Here is a 17,153-nt window from a genome sequence, read left to right as displayed (position 1 = left end):
CTGTCCTTCTCTTCCTTCTAGATCTAGGGAAGTAAGTAATGCTCCCTATGCTCTATTCTGCTTTGGTTAGACCACACCTGGAATATTGTGTCCAATTCTGGGCACCACAATTCAAGAGAGATATTGACAAGCTGGAATGTGTCCAGAGGAGGGCGACTAAAATGATCCAGGGTCTGGAGAACAAGCCCTATGAGGAGTGGCTTAAGGAGCTGGGCGTGTTTAGCCTGAAGAAGAGAAGGCTGAGAGGAGATATGGTATCCATGTATAAATATGTGAAAAGAAGCCACAGGGAGGAGGGAGCAAGCTTGTTTTCTGCTTCCCTGGTGACTAGGATGCGGAACAATGGCTTCAAACTACAAGAGAGGAGATTCCATCTGAACATGAGGAAGAACTTCCTGACTCAGAGCTGTTCAGCAGTGGAACTCTCTGCCCCGGAGTGTGGTGGAGGCTCCTTCTTTGGAAGCTTTTAAACAGAGGCTGGATGGCCATCTGTCAGGGGTGATTTGAATGCAATATTCCTGCTTCTTGGCAGGGGGTTGGACTGGATGGCCCATGAGGTCTCTTCAAACTCTTTGATTCTATGATTCTATGAAACAGACAGCAAATCCTCCCACCAAAAGCCCTCCTCCTCTTGTGATTGGCCACCCTCAAAGAGAAGGCTGTTTCTGAGATTCTGAGAGGGAAGGGGAGAGCAGACATGCTTGGCACATGGCAGTGTGGTGTGCATGTGCACGTCAGGGAAAGCATGCAAGGCTGGAAGGAAGCTCGCGTCAGCAAGTCCCTTCAAGGCATGGGGTTCTGTGTGGGAGGTTTGGCCCAGTTCTATCGTTGGTGGAGTTCAGAATGCTCTTTGAATATAGGTGAACTAAAATAATAATAACTTTATTTTTGTACCCCACCTCCATCTCCCCAAAGGGACTCAAGGCGGTTTACATGGGCCCAAGCCAGCAATTTTAACTTTCAAATGTCAAGGTCTATTTTTCCTAAACTCCACTAGCGTTCACATTTGGGCATATTGAGGATTTGTGCCATGTTTGGTCCAGATCCATCATTGTTTGATTCCACAGTGTTCTCTGGATATAAGTGAACTACAGCTCCAAAACTCAAGGTCACCGCGTACCAAACCCTTCCAGTATTTTGTTGGTTCAATTCCATCATTGGTGGAAATCAGAATGCTTTTTTATTGTAAGTGAAGTATAAATCCCAGCAACTACTACTCCCAAATGACAAAATCAATCCTCCCCCCAACACCAATTTGGGTGTATTGGGTATTTGTGCCCAATTTGGTCCAGTGAATGAAAATATATCCTGCATATTAGATATTTACATTATGTTTCAGAACAGTAGTGTTAGGGATCCCTCATCTTCAGAGAAAGAAGGGGAGCAGGGAAGTGCTCAGGAATTGGAGGGAGAAGAAGAATCAGACGATGAGAGTTTGAAAGTGCCCACATTTCTAGAGAGACAAAAAGAGACAGAGCATAGACGGCGTTCAAGTAGGATAGCTGCTAAAAACGTGGAGCTAATTGGGAGACGCCCTAGCACTTCCTGCATAGGGAATTCAGGGCTATAAATTGGTAGCAGGAGCAGTCAGCTTTTGCTGGTAACAACAACCCTGATACTGATGTTTTCACTCCAATGGAATCTGCTTTGTGTCTGCTGCTAAGAACTTAAATCCTCGTCCGTTGTCTAATGGAAGACTGGTGTTTCTTTTGGGACTTTATAAGAGACTTTAATTTGTGTCTGGATTAAGACTTCCTTGCTTTCCTTTGCACTTTTCAATTGCATTTGCTTTTCCTTTGTGTTTGCTGAAGTAAAGCATATTTCTTTTACTTTCAACATTGTCTAAAGGCTGTTTTGAAGGGCAACTCAGGACAAGTAGCAAAATGACAGTTCCGATGTAGGAACGAAAATAATATTATGGTTGGGGGTCACCACAACACGAGGAACTGTATTAAATGTTCACGGCATTAGGAAGGTTGAGAACCACTGATATAAAAGTTTCTGCAGCTGTGCCTCTAGGCCAGGCCTAGGCAAACTTGGGCCCTCCAGGTGTTTTGGACCGCAACTCCCACAATTCCTAACTGCCGGTAGGCTATTAGGAATTGTGGGAGTTGCGGTCCAAAACACCTGGAGGGCCCAAGTTTGCCCAGGCCTGCTCTAGGCCAAAATGTAAGTGCGGGGGTTAACTTCTGCGTATATTCTCTGCTCCCAAAAGCAGCTGGTGGACTCCTTTTACATATTTTGGTTGCTCCAGGCATCTTCTGCTCTGCAATTTTTTTCCCCCAGTTTGTGCTTATTTCCAGCCTTTTAAATGCAACTCAATCAGAAATAACTGCGCTGTGTGTCTTTGTGTCATGATAAATTTTGCATGCGTTGAAAGCTTCAGCACTCATTCCATTAAATGTTACACCCGCAGCCTGGAAATGAGCCTAATGAAGTGTCAGGGGATGGCTGGGTTGATGGCCTGGGCTCTTCTGGCTGAGTCATATTCAGTCTCCACCTCTCAGGCCAAGATTGAGTTTGGCAGTGATCGGAGTAGAGTTTGAAGTTGCGTGAGTTTAGTGCCATCTCCTTGCAGTTCCTAACTTGTTTCGCTTCGTGCTGCCAATCTTCGGTTGTTCGTCCAACAGGCATCTTTGAAAAGATGCTTGTGGTACAGAGCGACCTACATTCTGCTGCGGAGGAAGGCCTGTGAGGGCGGCGTTTGGTCTCATAATAGCAGGCCAAACTTAATGACTTCATTCTTGAATTTTGTAGGCTGAGAGCATGTGCCCAGCAGTGTATACAGCAGTGTTTCTCACCCTTCCTCATGCCACGACCCCTTAATATGGTTCTTCACATTGTGGTGAACCCCAACCATAACATTATTTTCATTGCTACTTCACAACTGTAATTGTGCTACTGTTAGGAATCATAATGTTTGTATTATTTATTTATTTAGAACGTTTATATACCAGTCTTCTCAACCTCTGCAGAAGGACTCAGTCCGGTTCACAACAAAAGATTCATAAACAAAGGTTTAAAACAGCACATCTCATAATACACTAGCACTAAAAATACAATCATATAATTACACAAGGCCAAGTCGTCAGAATGAAGTCACAATTCATCGCCATCCGTCTGTGTGGTCAGGAGTTATTGACTCACTCATCAAATGCCAAATTCCAGAGCCAAGTTTTCACCAGTTTTCTAAAAGTCAGGAGAGAAGGGGCAGTTCTAATCTCCAGTGGGAGAGAGTTCCAGAGCCAAGGGATTTATAGGTCAACACCAGCCCTTTGAATTGTGCTCGGAAGCTAATTGGCAGCCAGTGGAGCTGGCACAACAGAGGAGTAGTATGCTCCCTGTACCCTGCTCCTGTTAGTAATCTGGCTGCCGCACGTTGGACTAATTGCAGCTTCCGGGCAGTCTTCAGAGGCAACCCCACATAGAGAGCGTTGCAGTAGTCTATACCCCACGTTGGACTAATTGCAGCTTCCGGGCAGTCTTCAGAGGCAACCCCACGTAGAGAGCGTTGCAGTAGTCTATACGGGATGTAACCAAAGCGTGGACTACCGTGGCCAAGTCAGACTTCCCAATGTTGTCGTTGCTTGGATTTATAGTTAACCTACAATCAAAGAGCATTCTGAACTCTACCAACAATGGATCTGGAGCAATCTTTGCACTAATCTATATAAATAAAAATGTAATGTTCGTTTGTGGAATCAACAAAACTCAAAAACCACTGGGCGAATTGACACCAAATTTGGACACAAGACACCTAACAATCGAATGTATGTCTTTCACTCAAAAAAATGATTTTCTCATTTGGGAGTTGCAGTTGCTGGGATTTATAGTTCAACTACAATCAAAGAGAATTCTGAACCTCACCAACGATGGAATTGAACCAAACTTGGCACACAGTTCTCCCATGACCAACAGAAAATACTGGAAGGGTTTGGTGGGCAGTGCCCTTTGGTTTTGGAGTTGTAGTTCACCTACATCCAGAGATCACTGTGGACTCAAACAATGATGAATCTGGAACAAACTCTACCTGAATACTTAACATGCCCAAATAGGAACACTGGTGGAGTTTGGGGAAAATAAAATCTTGACATTTGGGAGTTCTAGTTGCTGGGATTTATAGTTCACCTACAATCACAGAGCATTCTGAACTCCACCAACGATAGAATTGGACCAAACCTCCCACACAGAACCCCCATGGGGGCCACAGCAACATGTGGCAGGGGACGGCTAGTCTATATAAATAAAAATGTAATGTCAGTTTGTGGGATTAACATACCTCAAAAACCACTGGATGAATTTACACCAAATTTGTACACAAGACACCTATCAGGCCAACAAGTGACCATCACTCATAAAAACACTGAAAAACACAGTGGAAGGGACTCAAGAAAGCCAAAAAAGCAAATGCTATAGTGCATGCACAAACAACTCTCCCTGGCAAAGAAAACACACAATAGAATATCTAAACTCTCTTCCGGACTACGGCTCCCAGCATCCCCTAGACCAGCCCCTTTAGGAGAGGAGGATGATCCAAATGCACTGCTTCCAAGCTGCAAGCTTTCTTCTCCTTGAATTTCTTTGACAGTATCCCAATCCCTGTATATTTCCAATTTCCTATTCCTGGACCGCAACCCCCAACAATCCTCCATATAGATAAGATAGATAGATTAGATAGAGGGAGGTAGGTAGGTAGGTATGTAGATTGATCAGGAGGACTGCTGGGAGCTGCAGTCCAAGAATAGGTAGTGAAGGAAGAAAGGGGAAGGGAAGAAAAGTGGAGGGAAGGGAAGAGGAAGAGAAGGAAAGAAGGAGAGAATGAAAGAAAAAAGGGGAAGGAAGGAGGGAGAGAAAGAATGGAGGAGAGAAAAGGAGAGGGACGGTTGGCCACAGCAACACTTGGCAGGTACAGCTAGTACTCAATAAACCCAAATGTGAACAATGGTGGAGTCTGGGGGAAATAGACCTTGACATTTGAGAGTTGTAGTTGCTGGGATTTCTGGTTCACCTACAATCAAAGAGCACTCTGAACCCAGCCCACAACAGATCTGCACCAAACTTGGCACACTTCCTGCATGGCCAGCATTGAATCCTGTTGGGTTTGGGGGTCTGTTTGTGAATTCTGGGAGTTGTAGTTTACCAACACCAAAAAGGAAGAGAAGGACAGGCAGAGAGATCTTCACCCTCTGCCAAAAGGGTTCCTATTTATTTATTTATTTATTTATCGTGTCAGGAGCAACCAGACATTTGTATTACATTTTTAACAAAACAAACAAACAAACAAACAGACAAAACACAAAGTTTGCAAGCTTGGTAGTTGATTAAATGTCCTTTGACCGGTATCTGGCCACTCTGGTTTTGCCGCAAGGAGGTCCTCCATTGTGCATGTATCAGGACTCAGGTTGCGTTGCAGCAGGTGGTCAGTGCTTTGCTCTTCTCCACACTTGCATGTCGTGGATTCCACTTTGTAGCCCCATTTCTTAAGATTGGCTCTGCATCTCATGGTGCCCTCCATCTCTGAAGCCAAGAAAGAACAGTGGATCAAGCTGATCACAGAGATCGACATGGGCAGGAGCAGCCAGAAGGCGTGGAGCCTGCTAAGACGGTTGAGCAATGACCCCTCACAAACAAATACCCATGCCAACATAAAGGCAGATCAGATAGCACACCAACTCTTGAAGAATGGGAAACCCAACCTTGCCACCAAAGTAGGAAAGAAACCAGTAGCCAGACAACTAGAGATTGAGAACAACAACCTCCATGAACCCTTTACATCTACTGAATTGGACATGGCTCTCAATAAATGTAAAAATGGCAAAGCAGCTGGCCTGAATGATCTACGGATGGAACAAATCAAGAACCAAAAGCAAGGTGCTGGCTGCTGGAGCTGATGAACAACCGCACTGCATCCTGTCAGATCCCCAAAATCTGGAGGAAAGCAAGAGTCCTCACCATCTTGAACCCAGGCAAAGACCGTAATGATCCAAAAAGCTATAGACCAATCTCCCTGTTGTGCCACCTCTACAGAGTTCTGGAGAGACTTATTTTTCATAAAATTATGGGAAAAAATAGACCTATGTCTGATCCCACAGCAAGCTGGCTTCAGGAAAGGCAAAAGCTGCACATCGCAAGTGCTGAACCTGACTCAGCACATAGAAGATGGCTTTGAAAGGCAGCAGATCACAGGAGCTGTCTTCATAGACCTGTCAGCGGCTTATGATACTGTCAACCACCGCCTCCTCCTGGGAAAAATGTATAATATCACAAATGACTACCATCTCACCTGCCTCATAGGAAACCTGCTACAAAACAGGAGCTTCTTTGTTGAGTTCCAGGGCCAGAGAAGCAGATGGCGGAAACAGAAGAATGGCCTGCCTCAGGGGAGCGTGCTTGCTCCATCCATGTTCAACATCCACACAAATGACCAGCCACTGCCAAAAGGATTCCTAATACCATCAGAAATATGTGTTTTCTGATAGTTTTTGGTGACCCTTCTGAAAGCCCCAGGTTGAGAAACGCTGCTTTACAGTTCCTCCATATCAGTTTGGGAAGTGTGGATTTGGAACGTGCCTCTCAAAATGCAAGCTGAACGAATTCTGATGAAAGGCCAAATGATCTTGCAGTCTGATGGATCAGGAGAGTATCGGGTTCTGGGAGGTTGGTCTATGTTAGAAACGCACCTGTCCTCTTCAAACAGGTCTGGCTAGATCTGTGTATTTAGAATACTTTTTGCCCCACGAGGCTCTCAAAGCTGCTTACCGAAGACCCTCAGACTAAAACCACACTCAGATCCAGTTCAGGCACAGTGTCCATGCAGAATGAAGATTATTCAGGGAGTTTGTGGCCCTTGTCCTTGATCTCAACAGCATGATACAAGGCTTTGGCTCCCACCCCCGAGGGGTCTCCAAATGCTGGAAGCATCTCCAGCGAAAGAGACAAGGATTTTGGAGCAGCGTCCAAGCCAGCTGCCAGGCAGCACCACTAAAAGGCAGAGTGCCTGTCCTCCATACTGGGTTTTAGTGTCTGATGGGGATTATCTTTGCTTAATCCTCCAGCAAGGGCAAGCAGGTAGCTTGGAAGGCAGAGAGGGAGGACAACCACGCACCCAGGAGTCCTTGCAAGATCTAGGGCTCCATTTACATTGTATGGAGGGGGGGGGGGCTCTCCTTATATTGAGCTGAGGATCTCTGAATAGCTGGGCCCAAGGCTTAGGTTGCCCTACCTGCCTTTTTGACATAACCTCCTAAAATCTTGACAAAATTAAATCTGAAGTCCTGCCTCTGAAAGCCTAGATATCCTTGCTTGCAGAACTCAGAAGGATTCTGCCTCAGGGATTCTGCCATTCCTCGTCTACCAGACTCTTAAACTCAGGTCCAAAGACAGGAACAGGTCGATCTGTGACCCTTGTAGCCTTGGGACTGGAATATTCCTGACCATATCCTACTGCTGATAAATATGAACATCGCTTTGATTGGCTTGCCAGTGGCCATGCCTGCGAAATAAATGTATTTACTGGTCTTTCCACAGATATATAAACCCTTTTTCCTAGTTCCAACAGACCTCACTACCTCTGAGGATGCTTGCCATAGATGCAGGCGAAACGTCAGGAGAGAATGCCTCTAGAACATGGCCATATAGCCCGAAAAAACCTACAACAACCCAATGTATTTACTAGGTTTTTTTTAATGATCATCAGGTGTCTTCTGCTGACTTTTTAAAACCTTTTGCAGGGTTGGTGTGGAATATTGGGACTTGTAATGACCACATGGGTGAGGTGGTCTAGAGCCGTGGTTCTCAACCTTCCTAATGCTCTGACCCCTTAATACAGTTCCTCATGTTGTGGTGACCCCCCAACCATAACATTATTTTTGTTGCTACTTCATAACTGTCATTTTGAGGCTGTTATGAATCGTCATGTCAATATCTGATATGCAGGATGTATTGTCATTCACTGGACCAAATTTCACACTAATACTAGATACGCCCAAATTTGAATGCTGGTTGGGTGGGGGTGATTGATTTTGTCATTTGGGAGTTGTAGTTGCTGGGATTTATAGTTCACATACATTCAAAGAGCATTCTGAACTCCACCAACAATGGAATTGAACCAAATTTGGCACACAGAACTCCCATGACTAACAGAAAATATTGGAAGGGTTTGGTGGGTATTGACCTTGAGTTTTGGAGTTGTAGTTCACCTACATCCAGAGAGCACTGTGGACTCAAAAAATGATGGATCTGGACCAAACTTGGAATGGATACTCAATATGCCCAAATATGAGTAATGGTGGAATTTGGGGAAAAGAGACCTTGATGTTTGGGAGTTGTAGTTGCTGGGATTTATAGTTCACCTACAGTGAAAGCGCATTCTGAACTCCACCAATGATGGGATTGAACCTATTTATTTATTTATTTATTTATTTATTTACTTCGCTTATATACCGCAATTCTCAGCCTAATGGCGACTCATTGCGGTGTACAACATAGAAAAACAGGTGCAAAATACAACATAAAATAAAATAATCCACAGTACATAATTATCAAAAACATCTCATCAAAAACATCAACATTACTACAAAGCCATTCCGAGTCGTCTCATCGTCAAGTTCACAATCCGATACCATTTCCGTTGTTCCATTCCTGTGGTCAAGTTACCAGTCATTGCACTTCTATTCAAATGCCTTCTTAAACAACCAGGTCTTTAGCTTCCTGCGGAATATCAACAGGGAGGGGGCTAGCCTGATGTCTACAGGAAGGGTGTTCCACAGCCGAGGAGCCACCACCGAGAAGGCCCTATCTCTCATCCCCGCCAGCCGAGCCAATCTTGGCACACAGAACTCCCATGACCAACAGAAAAAACTGGAAGGGTTTGGTGGGCATTGACCTTGAGTTTTGGAGTTGTAGTTCACCTACATCCAGAGATCACTGTGGACTCAAACAATGATGGATCTGAACCAAACTTGGCAAGAATACTTAATATACCCAAATGTGAACACTGGTGGAGTATGGGGAAAACAGACCTTGGCATTTGGAAATTGTAATTGCTGGGATTTATAGTTCATTTACAATCAAAGAGCATTCCGATCTCAATGATAGAATTGGGCCAAACTTCCCACACAGAACTCCTATGCCTTGAAGGAACTCAATGGCATGAGCCTCCCTCCAGCTTCACATGCTCTCCCTCGCCCGCACATGCGCACCATGCTGCCATGCGCTGAGCATGCCTGCTCTCCCCTCCCCTTTTGGAGTCTCACAAACAGCGCTCCCCTTGACTGAGAAGGTGACCAATCACAGAGGAGGAGGGCTTTTGGTGGGAGGATTCCCCATCTATTTCCAAAAAAGAAGAGAAGGACAGGTGAAGAGATCTTCACTTTTCTCTGCCAAAGGGGTTCCTATGAAGGAAAGTGCTGTTTGACAGTGCAATATGCTCCACCGAGTCCGATGAAGTCTCCTCTGGAGGTTTTTCAACAGTCCAATGTCCTTCTGTGAGGAGTGCTTTGGACTGAGTGTTCCTGCATGACAGGGGCTTAAAGATGGACTTTGGAGTCTCTCCCAACTGTATGTATCAATGGAGATTATAATCCAGTGTTGGAGCATGTGAAAATCAGTTGGTGAGTGTGTTAACCGAAAAATGCAAAGCACGAAGCTGATTGGTTGGGCTACGCCTGAGGAGGTAGCTGAGCCTGGGAGTTTTGGCAACAGTTACATTTTTAGGTTTTCTGTGCAAGAGCTTACCAAGACAGTTTGTATTTTTGCTTCTTGGCTACTGAAAGAAGATCTTTCACATAGACACCTAAGGACCATGTGTGTGTCTCTCAAGGGACACTGTGTGGGCCAATGCAACTGTTCAAATGATTGTATATTTGTTGCTCTGCATAACAAAGAGTAAACACCTTATTCTTTACTGATCATCTGCGTGGCATATCTTTTCTCTAGCAAGACAGTGTGTGGATTGGTAAAGACGTGAACTACATGTGATTTTCATTCCACCACATCAAGCACATCTAGAGTAAGCTCTGTTTGTGCGCCTGTGTACAAATTCCAAGTGGTACTTTGTGTCTTTTGAAGAACTTTGTAAGATGAAGCCCTTTGACCACAAACATCTCTGGGGATTTTTTTGCAGCAGCGACTTGCATCCTATACCTGTGGAAAACATTTACTGTATATTCTGGCGTATAAGACTACTTTTTAACCCAAGAGAATCTTCTCAAAAGTCGGGGGTCGTCTTATACGCAGGAGTAGTCTTATACGCTGGAGTAGCCTTATGCATGGGAATAATCTTATATGCGGGAGTAGTCTTATAAGCCAGGAGTCGTTTTATAGAGCGAGTGCTGAAACTTCCAATCTGGACTGGAGAATCCGTGGTTGCTCCATACTGTGGGGGGAGCTCAAAAGTGGCAGTGGCTGCATCCCTGGCGCATGCAGCGACTGTATGAAAGCATTAAGGGCGACACTGTACAAGTACGGTAGAAGAAAATCGATTCATCAGGATTCGTGGACTTAATGCGGTCCCGATGGTGAGGTGAAGGGGCGCCTCACCGGGAAGGTGTAAGTGAAGGGAGCAAGCTGCAGACACCCGGGGCGCCCGAGGTATGGAAAAAAGAGATAGAGTGGTTCTGGGCCCAGAAAAATACACTTCTTTTACCTGTCTGGCCCACCCTTGTATCCTATTACCATACCTCCTCCTCTGCCTCTCAGATCTCACTCCTGAAAACTGCAGTGAAGCGGTGCAGGTGTGCATGTGCGAGATCTGAGAGGCAGAGAAGGAGGTACGGTAATAGGAAAATTACCATATTGAAATCAAATCTGATGCTTTAAAAAATTTTATTTGGTGTGTGTTGGAAGAGGGGTAGTCTTATATGGCAAGTATATCCCAAACTCTATATTTTAACTGGAAAAGTTGGGGGTCGTCTTATACGCCCAGTCGTCTTATATGCCGGAATATACGGTACTTATTATTCCCACAAGCATCGCTTTGAAGTGCACAATGCTGCCTCTGAAGACTGACGGGAAGTTACAACTAGTCCAACGAGCGGCAGCCAGATTACTAACAGGAGCGGAGTACAGGGAGCATACTACTCCTCTGTTGCATCAGCTCCAATGGCTGCCAATCAGCTTCCGAGCACAATTCAAAGTGCTGGTGTTGACCTATAAATCCCTAAACGGTTCCTGCTCAATTTACCTGTCTGAACGGATTCTCCCATGTGAACCAGCAAGGTTGTTAAGATCTTCTGGAAGGGCCCTGCTCTCGGTCCCACCTCCTTCGCAATCGCGTTTGGTGGGAAGGAGGGGCAGGGCCTTCTCGGTGGTGGCCCCTCAGCTCTGGAACTCCCTCCCGCTGGAGATTATTATTATTATTATTATTATTATTATTATTACTATACTTTATTTGTACCCTGTTAGCAATTCCCGAAGGACTCGATGCAGCTTATAAAGGCCAAGGCCTCAACATAACAACAACAAACAATAACAATGCAAGAAAATTAAAAACATAAGCAATAATGCAACAAAACATTACACTATTACACAATAAAATCGGGGCCGGGCCAATGATGGGTATAGGTTAAAAGTGCTGGGTGTGTGAGGTGGTATGTTGGAGTTCTGAGCAAGTGCAATGTGCAGAGAGTGTTAAACTCTAATAAAGTGCTTCTGGGACATAGTGTTGGAGGTTATCCTATTCTGGAAAGGCACATCAGAATAACCAAGTCTTCAAGTTCTTCCTAAAGACTGCCAACGTGGGTGCTAGTCTAATGTCTTTGGGGGGGGGGGGTGTTCCAAAGTCGGGGGGCAACCACAGAGAAGGCCTTGTCCCTCATCCCCACCAAACGCGCCTGCGACGCAGGTGGGATCACGAGATTAGATCTGCGTCTTACCTCCTGACTTTTAGAAAGCTGGTAAAATCATGGCTTTGGGATACTGCATTTACAGAATGATAATTGAGTCAATAATGCTGACCTTACTGGCGGATGGCAATGAATTTGTGATTCCACTCTGACGAACTGACTTTTTCTGTATTTTATATTGATGATGTATATTTGTTTTTATCTTACTGTATTGAATCCTCTGTTGTTAGCCGGCCTGAGTCCCTCTCCGGAGGTCGAGAAGACCGGGTTATAAAAACTCTAAATAAATAATAAATAAATAAATGCGCAGTGCAATGCAAGGACAGGGTTTGTTTGGACTGGGCTGCTCCTCTTCTCTGAGGTCTGGAATAGAAACCCATGCCACCCACGGGTTCCTTCCCCTGTCCTCATCCCACTTGCCTGCCTTGTTGTTGTTTGCCCCCTCCGCCCCGCGCTTCTGCTTCCGGCTAATCCCAGCAAGCGGGCCAGGTGGCATTAGGCCGGTAGCGGGGATGCTCCGGGTGCGCTGAGAGGCTTTAATTTTTGCACAGTTCCCGAGCTTTAATTCCCACAAAGCCCCAAATGAGAACAGCCTTTGTGGGCCCTGCCAACTGTCGAAATCTGTAACCATTTGACATGCATCTGAACATAGCTGCCAACCTGTGCATTGTAAGGGCACAACTGAATGTCAGAAAGCTTGGCTAGTCCTATTGTTGAGGGAGGCTCAGGTCGTGGGTTCCAGAATTTGGAGAGGTTACTTCTGGGTCTTCCAGAAGCCAGATTTCGATGAGCATTTTCAACAGACTTTTTGGAATACAATCTAGTGCAGTGTTTCTCAACCTGGGGGTCGTGACTCCTGGGGGGTTGCAAGGGTGTGTCTGAGGGGTCACCAAAGACCATCAGAAAACAGCATTTTCTGTATTGTCAAAGGCTTTCGTGGCTGGAATCACTAGGTTCTTGTGGGTTTTTTCGGGCTATAGGGCCATGTTCTAGAGGCATTTCTCCTGACGTTTTGCCTGCATCTGTGGCAAGCATCCTCAGAGGTAGTGAGGTGAGGATGCTTGCCATAGATGCAGGCGAAACGTCAGGAGAAATGCCTCTAGAACATGGCCCTATAGCCCAAAAAAACCCCACAAGAACAGTATTTTCTGTTGGTCATGGGGGTTCTGTGTGGGAAGTTTGGCCCAATTCTATTGTTGGTGGGGTTCAGAATGCTCTTTGATTGTAGATGAACTATAAATCTCAGCAACTACAACTCCCAAATGTTAAGGTCTATTTTCCCCAAACTCCACCAGTGTTCAGATTTGGACATATTGAGCATTCATGCCAAGTTTGGTCCAGATCCATAATTGTTTGAGTCCACAGTGCTCTCTGGATTTAGGTGAACTACAACTCCAAAACTCAAGGTCAATGCCCACCAAACCCTTCCAGTATTTTTTGTTGGTCATGGGAGTTCTGTGTGCCCAGTTTGGTTCAATTCTATTGCTGGTAGAGTTCAGAATGGTCTTTGATTGTGGATTAACTGTAAATGAAAGCAACTACAACTCCCAAATGACAAAATCAATCCCCTCCCAACCCCACGAGTATTCAAATTTGGGTGTATTGGGTATTTGTGCCAAATTAGGTCCACTGACCTGAGCCCTGCTACATGCACAATGGAGAACCTCCTTGCGACAACACCAGAGGCACTCCAAGTGGCCAGATACTGGTCAAAGGACATTTCATCAACTACCAAGCTTGCAAACTTTGTGTTTTGTCTGTTTGTTTGTTTGTTTTGTTTTGTTTAAAATGTAATACAAATGTCTGGTTGCTCCTGACATGATAAATAAACAAATAAATAAAGGTCCAGTTAATGAAAATACATTCTGCCTATCAGGTATTTACATGACGATTTATAACAGTAGCAGAATTACAGTTATGAAGTAGCAACGAAAATAATGTTATGGTTGGGAGTCACCATAACATGGGGAACTGTGTTAAGGGGTCACGGCAATAGGACGATTGAGAAACACTTATCTAGTGGATTCCTATGATTAGGGATCTCACCTAAAAGCCTCAGGCTCTAGACTCCTATTTATTCAGGCCAAAATCCCATTGGCTATTTTAGCTGCTGCATGACATTGTTGGCACATGTTCCCCTTCCTCTCCATAAGGACCCCAAGATCTTTTCCACACATCCTGCTCTCGAGCCAGGCATCGTCCCCCATTCCGTATCTTTGCATTTCATTTTTTCTGCCTAAGTGGAGTATTTTGCATTTGTCCCTGTTGAACCTCATTTGGTTAGCATTGGCCAATCATCTCTCTCATCGGTGAAGATCGCTTTGGATTCTGCTCTTGTCTTCTGGAGTATTGGCCCTCCCTCCCTGTGCTGTCACACACTGGGCCTGTAATAATTGTCTTTTGAACAGGACGTGCTCTTTGTGCCCAGCGGGAAGCCGCATTGCCTTCGCTGAGAGACCCTAAGGATTTTCCTATACAAAAGTCTTTAGATGCTTGAAAAGTTTAACAAAGTCCTTTATTGTTGCTTAGATAATACTTCTCAGATCTTCAACAAGTCAAACAAATGCTTCTTAACTTGCCCAAATGGACAGGTAACTGGCTTGGTGAACTGTTTCTTTTTTTTTTTAAAGAGGAAAACTCTTTTTAACCCCTCCCAGGCAATCTACTTTCTATGCTTGCTGGTGTGGGCTCTACTCCCGGCTCCAATTGCTTCTGGTTACCCGAGTAGACCTACCAGCCAAGGCTTTGTAGATTCTCCAGCTGGAGTTCTTTTGGATCTTTCCATGAAAGATGTGGAGCTGTTTTCCCTGGATGCTGTGAGAAACGAAGCTTGTCTACAGATGGAGCTGGTCCACGTCCTGTAGCTAAGACTGAACTAAAAAAGGTTCCCTTTCCTTCCCAGAGCCCTGGAAAAAGGGGCTGAACCAAAACTTAACAATGATAGACAGGTCATTGGCCCTATAATTGCAAACCAAGGGAAACCACCTTACTGCAAAATGCATGGAACCTTGGAATATATGCAAACACTCAATAGAAAGAAAATGAAGCTGATGCTCATGGTACAGCTGTACCAGCACGCTCCCAACTTCATCCCATCTGCAGACTTGATGATCCTACCTTCTAACCTTTCATCTACGTATTTAATAAAGATCCTGAAGAGGACCGGGCTCAGGAGGGAGCCCTGCTGATGGCACTCCACTCGTCACTTCTTTCCAGGATGAAGAGGAAGCATTGGGGAGAATCACCTGTTGTGTTCATTTGCTTAACCAATTCCAGATCCAGCTAACTGCAGCTTTGCTTAGCCCACATTTGACTAGTTTCCTTGTCAGAAGGTCATGGGGGACCTTGTTGAAGGAAGGCATTCCTGAAATCCAGACACGCTCCATCTACAGTCTTTCCTGCATCTACTAAGTTTGTAATTCTATCTAAAAAAGAGATCAGATGAGTCTGATATGGGTTGTTTTTGATCCATGTTGACTATTAGCAATGACCATATTCCTGTCTAAGTGTTTGCAGACCACTTCCTTAATGATCTTTTCCAGAATCTTGCCTGGTATCAATATGAGAGTGACTGGACATTGGTAATTGTTTGGGTCGCCCTTCATCTAAATCAGTGGTTCTCAACCTGGGGTCCCCAGATATTTTTGGCCTACAACTCCCAGAAATCCCAGCCAGTTTACCAGCTGTTAGGATTTCTGGGAGTTGAAGACCAAAAACACCTGGGGACCCCAGGTTGAGAACCACTGATCTAAGTCATTAATAAAGAAGGACACCAAGCAATGGATTCAAACTTTGGGAAAAGATATTACACCTCACCATTAGGAAGGACTTTCTTGTGGTTAGAACTATTCAGCAGTGGAATCTCAGAGTCCACTGAAGTCTCCTTACTTGTAGGTTCCTAAGCAGAGGCTGGATGGCCATCTGTCAGGAATGTCTTGATTGTATGTACCTTAATGTCTGTCTCCTGAGGAATCCGTGTAATGACTAAGGATCAACACTAAGAACTGACCATGGAACAACAGACTGGAAAGGCATACAGCAGGGTTGTGTACTCTCACCCAACTTATTCAACTTGTATGCAGAACACATCATGCGATGTGCGGGACTTGACGAATGCAAGGCTGGGGTTAAAATTGCTGGAAGAAACATTAACAATCTGAGATACGCAGATGATACCACATTAATGGCTGAAAGCGAGGAGGAGCTGAGAAGCCTTCTAACCAAGGTGAAAGAAGAAAGCGCAAAATTTGGGTTGCAGCTAAACATAAAAAAACAAGATTTTGGCAACCAGACTGATTGATAACTGGCATATAGAGGGAGAAACCGTGGAGCCAGTGACAGACTTTGTATTTCTAGGTGCAAAGATGACTTCAGACGCAGACTGCAGACAGAAAATCAGAAAACGTTTCCTTCTTGGGAGGAGAGCAATGGCCAATCCCGATAAGATAGTGAAGAGTAGAGACGTCACACTGACAACAAGGCCTGCATAATTAAAGCAATGTTTATTTATTTATTTATTTAGAAGATTTCTATACCGGCCTTCTCAACCTCGACGAGGGACTCAGGTCGGTTTACAATACATATCAAATACAATCAGATAAAACAGCAAATACAACTCATTACGTATTAAAATACTACAACTCAGTACAATAAAAACCTCATCATTAAATCATTACAGTTTCCTATGCCAAATCGTCAATCCAGTCATGGTCATAATCATATTCATAGTCGCAGTTCATCATAATTCATCACAGGGAAGGTTCCAGGTTCAGTCTTTGAATGCCGCATTCCAGAGCCATGTTTTTAATGATTTCCTGAACGTCAGGAGGGAGGGGGCAGATCTAACCTCTAGTGGGAGGGAGTTCCAAAGCCGGGGAGCCACCACCGAGAAGGCCCTGTCTCTCGTCCCCACCAACCGTGATTGAGAGGGTGGTGGGACCGAGAGCAGGGCCCCCCCGGAAGATCTTAGTAGCCTTGATGGCTCATAGGGGAGAATCCGTTCGGACAGGTAAACTGGGCCAGAGCCGTTTAGGGCTTTATAGGTCAACACCAGCACTTTGAATTGTGCCCCGTAGTAACCTACGGATCTGAGAGCTGGACCATAAGGAAAACTGAGGAAAGGAAGAGAGACGCTTTTGAACTGTGGTGCTGGAGGAAAATTCTGAGAGTGCCTTGGACCACAAGAAGATCCAACCAGTTCATACTTCAGGAAATAAAGTCCGACTTCTCATTGGAGGTAAGGATATTAGAGGCAAAATGAAGTTCTTTGGCCACATCACGAGAAGACAGGAAAGTTTGGAGAAGACAATG

At 44.9% G+C, this 17,153-nt stretch overlaps 1 protein-coding gene across 1 annotated transcript in view; it reads right to left on the bottom strand.

The window, feature by feature from the left end:
- The window catches only part of CNTROB (centrobin, centriole duplication and spindle assembly protein), a 144,537-nt gene that overhangs the window by 68,869 nt on the left and 58,515 nt on the right, over window positions 1-17,153 (bottom strand). The gene's annotated exons all lie outside the window — the stretch shown is intronic.

Source organism: Anolis sagrei, chromosome 6 (genome assembly GCF_037176765.1).
Source record: "Anolis sagrei isolate rAnoSag1 chromosome 6, rAnoSag1.mat, whole genome shotgun sequence".
In the NCBI taxonomy this organism is placed as follows: Eukaryota; Metazoa; Chordata; class Lepidosauria; order Squamata; family Dactyloidae; genus Anolis; species Anolis sagrei.
The sequence above is the reverse complement of the archived record's forward strand: the minus strand, read 5'-3'. Positions and strand labels throughout refer to the sequence as shown.